Source organism: Lactuca sativa, chromosome 4, assembly GCF_002870075.4.
Source record: "Lactuca sativa cultivar Salinas chromosome 4, Lsat_Salinas_v11, whole genome shotgun sequence".
NCBI classification, from domain to species: Eukaryota; Viridiplantae; Streptophyta; class Magnoliopsida; order Asterales; family Asteraceae; genus Lactuca; species Lactuca sativa.
Window position 1 is genome coordinate 63,281,058 of NC_056626.2, and position 9,371 is coordinate 63,290,428.

The window sequence follows — 9,371 nt, forward strand, 5'->3', positions numbered from 1 at the left end:
ATGGTTTTTTATTGAACTTCACCATCTATATATATATATATATATATATATATATATATATATATATATATATATATATATATATATATATATATATATAGAGAGAGAGAGAGAGAGAGAGAGAGAGAAAAGGTTGATATACCTGCATGTAATCACATACACAACCTAATTAATTATGAATTTTTATCAACATTAACAACCCAATCCAATCTATTATTTTATTTTTTAAAAATTAACAAAAAATATATTAACATTAGTCTCATTTTGTATAGAATTTTCTTTTATGTATTTTAAATATTTTTTTTATTTTTAAAATTAATAACATATCTATTTCTTATAAAATAAATGAAATATAAAAAAGAGAAAATGAGAAAAAAAGAGGATGAACTATGGTTTGATAGGTTGTGAGGACAATCGGTCACATCATTTTTTTTTCTTATTTGTTTATATACATTTTTTAATTTTTTGGGGATGAATCATGGTGAAATGCATAGTCTTAAAGGTATTGACGGTACATCCTATCTTTCTTTCTTATGATACCGTCAACCAATAGAATCCAATGATAAATTGAATGACATTACATATGTGTGTTAAGATATTTTCCAAAATCGTAATGTATCTTGGATTGATTGCTCAAAAATCCCTTTTTAATCTCTTGTAATATGTAATTGGTGGGAATTAGCTTCCAGCTTTCTTTTAATAAAATCCTTTGATTGGTTGTTTAAAAAGTGATATTTTTTATTTGTATGAAATGTTTCGTTTGTTATACTTTTTATAATCTATTCATAATCAAATTCAATTAAAATAAGCAAACATTTTTATTATATATTTACTAATAAAATTAAGGGTTAACGATTTGTTTATATAAAGAAAAGTTACATTTGTTTATAAAAAATGCAACAAAGCGGTTGAATTACTAATTTATTTAGCCAGATTTCAATTCGTAACTAAATTTGATACAATTTATGTTTGCATAAATTGGTAATCAAACAATATATTCCATAAACCGGTAACACTGTTGATAATATAAATCAATAAGCTATTTTATTATATTAATCGATAAAGCATTTAACTTCATGCATAAATAAATTATTCACGATATTTGTATTCTTCAATGTCCAAATAAAAAGGTCATATTTTTCTTAATGTATAAATAGGTTAAACTTTAAAGGTGTCCATTAGCCCTTTCTATTCTAACTTTTGTTAAAAACGTATACTTCAAAAAAAGTTCATACAATTAGAACGGTTTCCTACATCTGATCTCATAATATTTCAAGCTCCCGAATGATAGGAGATCTCATATTTTTACAAGGCCTTTAACTATAAATAAACAACTATCGTTCTTATATGTGATTTCTCTTTTTTAATAGTAATGCGCAAGATTCCAGGCAAGCTTAAAAAGCTACTTAATATAAAAATTCAGAAATTTTGGAGATTATGAATGCAATTTTTTGGATTTGATATTGACGGATGGGATAAAAAGAAACACCAAGCACAATGTTGTATCTTCTATTGGAGATTGTGAATTGGATCACACATCAAACTTGAGAAACTCATTGCTCAGCCTAAAATTGATGAATACCATGTCCTTGAGATGAGAGTTAGCTTGGGTATAAGAAAATAAAAGAATTCATTTACAATTTGACCAGATTTTGATTTCGACACAACAATTATAAAAAAAAAATTGTTATCATATGTAAAGTTGATGTATATTTAGGAGTTGTTTGGTAAATCGTGTTGAATGTTGAACTGAATGGTTCCAACCGCTTCATGGTTAAGAGAGGGGAAAATTACTTAATTGTTCAGAGGTTGAACTAAACAGCCGCTGGCAGCTAACCGATTCAGAGGTGACCTCTTCTGAATGGTTCCATTCAGAGGTTACCAAACAACTCTTAGGCTCATATTATAAATTTTTGTATAGACATCAACACACTTGCAACCTTGTATTTATATTTGTTGGCGACACAATCTCTTCTCTTGAAAAACCTTATGTCATCACCAATAACAAGGCCTTTATACCTTTGATCTCAATCTTGATCGTCTCAGGTATGATGCATGGATGCAACTTTTTAAAACGGATTGAGGTCCTTGATAACATTAATGGCACATAAGGAGGTAAAACGCAAAATCCAACGAACCCAACTGGAATATGCTTATGCCATATCATTATGGGTTTAGAGTATGATCTCTCAACATTTGCTTAGTTGATTCTTAAGAGAAATGACACATATGGATCAACTTGGAAACTCTGTTATGTGACAATAAAGACGAAAATTCATTCGACTTGCTAATGATTTGTGAAACATCACCAACACGGACTCCTATATCACCCGCTTATCCAACAAATAGTGGTTATTTTTCACAAAAATATAAACATGCATTTTGTCAAACAGTTTTCATACAAATGTCAAGCATCTAAACATGGACATGTCATAGCAAAATAAAACAATGAGTTAAGTAGGCTTAAATTTTGCCACCCATTGAGTTAGAATTTCTATATATTTCCAAATTTTTAACATTAACCATGTTTTCACTGCAAATATTGCCAATAATTTTTATGACATGAGTATATAACATGCCGTAATCATCCAATTGTACATGGGTATGGTCAATATGTGCTGATAAAGGCATCCAAAATTAAACAAGAAAATGAATTACTTTTATAGAGGCGTCAAGTCAAAAACGATTCATATGAACCTAATGCATGGTATGGTACATTAATTCTTGTAGTAAAGATGACATGCATTGCAATGAGACATTTTATAGGAATTTAAAACTAAGTTGAAATTTGCTATTCCACCGGTCTCTTTGAACATTGTAACAAATAATGTATAATAATTTAAAACATTTGACAAGTCGTCAAATTGGTGCTTGAAAATTCGGATAGACAAAGAGTAGCATGTTTAAGTAAATTTTCCCTATCAAAAGAAGAGAAACTATCTTTAAGAATTGATCAAGTCATACATCGTAAGCAACTCCATATTCATTTTATCAAACTAACGATCAAGTTCTTAATGTAGTAAGTCAATTACTCCAATAAACAATTTAACGCAAATATGATGAGGATTTTTTGCTTGTTGAGCAAACTATTTTTACCTTTTCTTGAGGGATATAATGATCTTTCATATTTGGAACAACAATTTCATGTTTATTGCAATGATGTGGCTTTGTTCATGTGGTTATCCCATCCAAAGGTTCCCTATTTTGCAAAACTCCTTTAATCGTATAAACAAGTCTCATAGCACTAACAATGTCTTGGTCTTTTCTTTGCAAAGCAAGACACAAATCTTTGGTGTATCAAGCACAATAGAGATTAGTTGCGTCGTAAAGACAAAATTAAATGATTCTATTGAGTACAAAATACATTGGCTTTTGTTTTATCATCTAAATGTGAACCACTCTTTCCGATCTTCACAAGTGCTTCTAACAATTGTAGGAAACAACTTGATGACATTTAAAATAGTTTCATAGTGATTTAACCATGATCTTGTTTTAAATTTCACCTTGTGATGCTTGGGTTACTTTTTGAGCTAGAATTTCTTGAATCATTTCTCTCTTTTTACAAAAAAACTCCAATAACATTTAATAAGGTTTTAATCGTATCACAAAGCCAAACATATTCGTTATTCTTTTTAGCAATTGTGACAAGTGTTAGTTCAAACAAATGGGCAAAACAATGAATATAATATATGGTAGAGTTCAATAAGGAACCATTTTAAATCTTTAGAAATTCATAATTTTTTATCCTCTTTCCATTTATATCAACTTTGATATAATTTTTAAATTTTTTTTTTGATCTACATTGTGAATCTATGTAGATTCACAATGTGAATTTGAAATAATAAAAAAAGTAAAAAAATTATATCGATATCAAGGGAAAGAGAATAAAAAGTTATGAATTTTGATATTTTTGGATTTTTCTCCGATAAAGAATAAGTTCTAACACTTGAAAATATAATGGTTCCTTGGTTCTAAGGTTTAAAATGGTTTCTTGTTGAACTTAGGGCTAATGTCATAAAAACCCTCAAATTTCAGGGTTTTGTCAGTTTTGCCCAAAGTTGAATTTTATGTCAGTTTTTACCCTAACATTTTCCAAAAAATATTCGGTTTTACCCTTTTACCAGTGATAACAGGTTACCATTATATTAACTTCTCAAAAAACCCTTAAGTTTATAATTTTTTTTACACTTTTACCCTATGTATTTTTTTTTTCATATTATACGTGTTCAAGTAGAAAAATCAAATGAATATGTATATTATAAAAAAATATATATATTTAGGGTAAAAGTGTAAAAAAAAAATTATAAACTTAAGGGTAAAAACGAAAAAAAATGGTAAACTTAAGGGGTTTTTTTTTTGCGAATTTAATATAATGGTAACCTGAAAACCTGTTATCACCGATAAAAGGGTAAACCCGAACATTTTTTCGAAAATGTTTATATATATATATATATATATATATATATATATATGTGTGTGTGTGTGTGTGCGCGTGCGCTTTAGATATTTTTGAAGTCATTAAAATATCTAGGCCGGCCATTTATCTCACAGGTCATGAGTGACGAATCTATAACCAAAAACCACATGGTCCCTTATGTAAGTGAAACCGAAAAATAAGAGTAAATAATACTAGTGGCCCACTAGCACCTAGCAAAGGGGTGGCGTTGGGTCGTTAGCAATGGTCGGACAACGAACTACAGACGACGGAACTGGTGGCTGGGTGAGAGTGATCATCATCAGGGCGATATCGTATGATCCTTCAGATATGTTGATCATGCCTTAAGCCGAAGTGACATTTCATACTTCACGTCTTTTTTGCTATTTTTTTCTTTATTTTTTTTTAATTTTAAATGGACTGGGCTATTGCATCGTTATTACATTTTAAGTGTGGATTGAGGCATTGAACTATATTAAGTGGACCGAAATATAAACTTGCTTCATACATTTTGATCCATTTTCTTTTTGGTAAAATTTATAAGGTAAGTCCTTGAATTATCATAGTAGATAACATAAACAAGAAATTGAAACTTTCAATCCAATTTTATACACCACCAACATTTTTTTATTAATAGGTGAAAAAGGTGAAGTCTCTTGGATTTTTCTTTTAACATAAATTGACATGATTGTTTTCCTTTTGACATTTGTATTATAAATGTATTACTCATTATTTCAAACAATATCTATCAATAGAAAAAATAATAAAAATCAAATAATCAATAATCTAACAAAACATCAAATGCCTTTCTAAAAAATATCAAATTATCACATATTTCAAACCCTAACATCTTAAGTTGGTGATTGGAATTCAACTAAAACTGTTATACTTCTAAAAAACCAATACAAATATTCATTAAAGGTCTAAAATATATGCTTGAGAAAAAAATATATTTGTCAATGGCGAGTCGGCACCGGAAAGCTCCAAACAACCAATTTGATTTGGTGGTTAAAATGGATTATGTTGTGCACTTATGGGCATTGTGCTCTTTACTTATCAAATCTTAGGACGCCTGAGAGAGTGGGTCGCTCTTGTCAAACCTTTTTCATGTCACATAAAGGTCGTCTTAATTTTACTATAAATTTATGGTTTCTTGTCACGGATAATGAGTAGTCATTATGACATTATTAAAAAAAAAACAATTCAATTTAAATAAAAAACTTAAATTTCATTAATTTAAATTACAAATACATAATATGAAATTAAAAACTTAAAAAACATAACATGAAATAAAAAGCCTAAAAAACCTAGAAAAAAATACATAACATGAGATTAAAAACTAAAACATGTTGAAAGAAGTTATAGAAACTATTAAATTAACCACACCTCTGAATGAGGTTGAGTGTGTATATTTATATTCAGTTGATACAAACTAATCTCCTCTAAACTAGGAGAGATGAGATACACGATAAGTACAACAATATGATAAATACATATTCTAAGATTTATCTAATATCCACCCTCAAGCGAATAGGTGGTGGTCCAAGACATAACATGGTGCGAAAGTGTTCGAACTGAGGACGTGGTAAGCTCTTGGTGAATATGTCCGCCACTTGAAGCTTGGTTGGAATGAACTTCGTGTATAGTTTCCCATAAGCCACAAGTTCACGAATAAAGTGATAGTCAAGATCAATATGCTTTGCACGCTTATGTGAAACTGGGTTTTGGGACATAAACAGGGCACTTTTGTTATCACACAATAGTGTGGGCTGATCAGGTGGTAAGGCATGAAGCTCACATAGTAAGTGAGTGATCCAAACAATCTCTGCAGCGGTATTTGCCATTGCTCGGTACTCGGACTCACAACTAGAGCGTGAGATAGTAGGTTGCTTCTTTGCACTCCATGAAACCAAATTTCCTCCAAGAAATATCGAATAGCCATAAGTGGAATGACGGGTTTCAATACATCTGGCCCAGTCAGCATCGGAGTATCCAATAATAGAATTTGAGACTGGGCGTTTAAATGTTAAACCAAATGCGATGGTGCCCTTGAGATAACGTAAAATTCTCTTGACAGATTGAAAATGTGCAGTTGTTGGGGCATGCAAGAATTGACTAGCTTGATTTACCGCATAAGAGAGATCAGGTATGGTTATAGTGAGATATTGAAGTGCACCCACTAGTGATCGATAGAGTGTATGGTCCTTAAAAGGAGGTCCATCTGATGTAAATAACTCGTTAACTGCCAAAGGAGTGGAGACTGGCTTGGAGTCAAGCAGGTCAGCCCGGCTTAAAACGTCTTTTGCATACTTGGCTTGGCTAAGAAACAAGCCATCTTCAGTATGACTCACTTCCAGACCCAGGAAATAATTCAAGTTGCCAAGGTCTTTGATCGCAAACTCATGATGTAGTTGAGTAGTAAAGGAAGTGAGCATAGTCTCATTGTTTCTTGTTAAAATCAAATCATCAACGTACACCAATAAGTAAATAATGTTTGAGTTGCTGGTGTACACAAAGAGAGACGTGTCGGAGCGACTGCACAAGAACCCATATGAAACAAGAAACGTGCTAAGCCGATGAAACCAAGCTCTAGGGGCCTGTTTCAGTCCATAGAGAGCTTTGGATAATTTGCACACATGATTTGGAAACAGAGAATCAACAAAACCCGGAGGCTGTTCCATGTATACCGTTTCGTGTAACTGCCCATGAAGACAAGCATTTTTGACATCTAATTGGTGAAGACGCCACTGATGGAGAACAACAAGTGAAAGTACAATTCGAATGGTGGACGACTTGACAACCGGACTGAAAGAATAATCCAAGCCCAGAATTTGGGTAAAACCTTGAGCGACAAGCCGTGCTTTGAATCGCTGAACAGAACCATCAGATTTAAATTTCGTTCTGTAGACCCATTTTGATCCAACTACATTTGACGCATGAGGACGTGGAACAAGGACCCATGTCCGATTTTGAATTAGAGCCTCCATCTCGTCGCGCATAGCAACCATCCAATGAGGATGCTTGGCTGCAGTTTTATAGCCTTTTGGTGTAGCATCCGATAGAAGAGCCACATGTAATTGATGAGAAAGAAGTGACAAGAAATTCGGATTGTGCTTTTTCAGTACAATACCAGATTTTAAACGGGTTTGCATTGGGTGAGTGGACGGAGGATTCACCGGTGGACGATGAACAGGGGAAGGTGGGGACGGTGGGTCATCATTATCGGATAAGGAGGGGCCTTCGTCATTGTAGTCATCGTCAGGGTGAGGGGAATTAGGCTGAGCATCTGTAGAAGGGCCAGTAGCAGTAGCGACAGTGGTGTGTGGACAAAGCCCGCAAGGTGAATGAGGCCGGACAGTGGGCTGTGAGTCATGGGATTGCGGAGAAGTTGTATGGGCCGGAGGAGCTGTATGATTTGGATCAGTAGCTGACTCAGCAACTAAGTTATCATCTAGAAAAGATGTGAGCTCAAGTGTAGAGATAGCATTCTGAGCGGCTGTTGAGAAAAAAGGAAAAGTGGCCTCATCAAATCTAGCATGTCGGGTGATGTATACTCGTGATGTTGTCGGGTCCAAACATTAGTACCCCTTATAGTGATTATTATACCCAATAAATGCACGGTATACTATGAGGAGCCAACTTATGAGCGGAATAGTCACGTAAATATGGGTATACAAGACAGCCAAATGTTCTCATATTCGTGTAGTTTGGAATCCTGGAGTAGAGAAGCTCATATGGTGAGTGATCTTGCAGAACTGTAGTGGGGATCCGGTTGATTATATATACAGTAGAAGTGAAGGCATCCAACCAATAAGATGCGGGCACATGAGCATGAAATAACATTGCTAATCCAGTTTCGACAATGTGTCGGTGCTTACGTTCAGCACGCCCGTTTTGTTGTGATGTATAAGGGCATGAGATTTGATGAAAAGTATCGTTTTCTTCAAATATTTGACGGACCGTGTGATTTACAAATTCTGTTCCTCCGTCACTTTGGAAAATTTTAATCTTTCAAGACAGTTGAGTTTGCACAAGAGTAATGAAAGATTTTAAAACTGCATAAAAGCCATTTTTGGATTTTAACAGATAGAACCAAGTTAAGCGAGAGTAGTCATCCACAGACACAACATAATATGAGTAATCATCAGAAGAAACTGGAGCCGGTCCCCATAAATCACAATGAACCAAATCTAAAGGATGAGATGCACGTTTAGGATTCAACTCAAAAGGTAAGCGTTGACTTTTAGAAATTTGACAAGGTTTGCAAATAACAGGTTTAGGAAGAACAGATGTGACATTCAAAACACCAAGTTTATTAAGAGAACTAATAACATCAAAAAGAATATGTCCTAAACGATTATGCCATAACTCAAAAGAAGCTTTTCTTGAGACACCAGAAGTTGCCATCAGGGCCATTGGAGCATCTCTAAGAACATATAATCCGTCCTCACATAGGCCGCGTGCTATCACTTGTTTTGTTACCCTGTCCTAAATGTTAAAGAAGGGTTGAGAAAATAAGACATCAACTGGATGGTCCATTGTGAGTTTACTAATTGACAAAAGATTTTTGGTTAACTTTGGGATGACCAGAACATCACGAAGTAATAATTTATTTGAAATATGAGAGTGACCAATGTGAGAAATAGGTAACTTATGACCATTTCCAAAAAGAACTTTCATATTACCGTGATGTGGGGCCGAATGAGAAATGTTTTCGATGGAGGGTGTCATGTGAGCTGTGGCACCCGAATCCACATACCAGTCTGGATTCCCTTGATTAACATGGCATTGAGATGTAAAGGCTTGAGCTAAGAGTGCATCCGATGAAGGTGCATTAGATGCATAGGTGGAAAGAGATGGACATGAGGAGGCATAATGGCCATTGTTCTACACAACTGACAGTGGGGTGGATGGCGACCACCACGCCCTCTTCCCC